This window comes from Myotis davidii, unplaced genomic scaffold (genome assembly GCF_000327345.1).
Source record: "Myotis davidii unplaced genomic scaffold, ASM32734v1 scaffold8, whole genome shotgun sequence".
Lineage (NCBI taxonomy): Eukaryota > Metazoa > Chordata > Mammalia > Chiroptera > Vespertilionidae > Myotis > Myotis davidii.
This window is the reverse complement of record NW_006299520.1, coordinates 1,657,782-1,658,749: the sequence shown is the minus strand read 5'-3', so window position 1 is coordinate 1,658,749 and position 968 is coordinate 1,657,782. Positions and strand designations below refer to the sequence as shown.

Sequence of the window (968 nt, the reverse complement as noted above, 5' to 3'; positions counted from 1 at the left end):
ATCAATACACAGATACATTGAAAATGTCGGTTCCTTGTCCCAGATAGGAATGTACAGGATAAGTGCTGCAGAGGAGCTCAGTTGATGACAAGCACAGACCCCGTCAGGGCACATGCAAGAATCAACCAATGAGCCCTGGCCGGGTGCGGTTCAGTTGGTTGGGTGATGATGTCCCATGAACCGAGAGGTCGCTGCTTGGATTCCGGGTCAGGGCACATGCCTGGGTTGTGGGGATCTATCTCCAGTAGGGGGCGTGGGGGAGGCAGCAGATGGATGTTTTTCTCTCCCTCTCCTTTCTCTCTCTCAAAAAAGAAATCAATAAAAACATTTTAAAAGAACCAACCAATGAACGCACAAATAAGTGGAACAACAAATTAATCTGTCACTCTCAGTCTCGCTCTCTCATAAATAATAAAAAATAATAAAACGAAATGTACAGGGTATTTAGGGGCGCAGAGAAGGACAGAAACCCAATGGTAGCTGCCCAAGAAGGCAAGCTCAGGGCAGATACAGAGCCAGGGCCCTGGCGCCCACGCCCTGGTGTGTCCAGGCCAGGTCAGCTCCCGGAGGGGGAGGCGCAAAGAGGGGCGCAGCGCGGAGAGCCGCTTCCAGCTCCGGGAGGGGAGCGTCTCCGAGGGAGCCCCGGATTCCTGAGGCCGGGCCAGCGCTGGTGGAAAAGATGTGTTTCGGGCTGCGATTCAAGTCAACTTCGCGGAGCTTCAAAAGCTCGGACTTGGCAATTGGATGCAAAAGGCGCTTCCAAGCTCTTCCAACCCGACGGCAACTTCTAAGCACAGTCAGTGTCTGCCGCCGGCGGAGCTAGAGTCGAGTCGGAAAAACAACTTGCCGAGGGGCTGGGGCTTGCAACACCCTCAGCCTGACGCCGGAGGCCAGCTTGCGGCGCCCCCGCTCGGCGGCCTGGCTCCTGCCGCCGGCCGCGTCCCTGTGCTCGGTGTTTGAGCGGGAAC

At 56.1% G+C, this 968-nt stretch overlaps 1 pseudogene; it reads right to left on the bottom strand.

Moving 5' to 3' along the window:
- Window positions 1-498: 498 nt before the first annotated feature.
- Window positions 499-968, bottom strand: part of LOC102754485 — a 50,513-nt pseudogene continuing 50,043 nt past the window's right edge.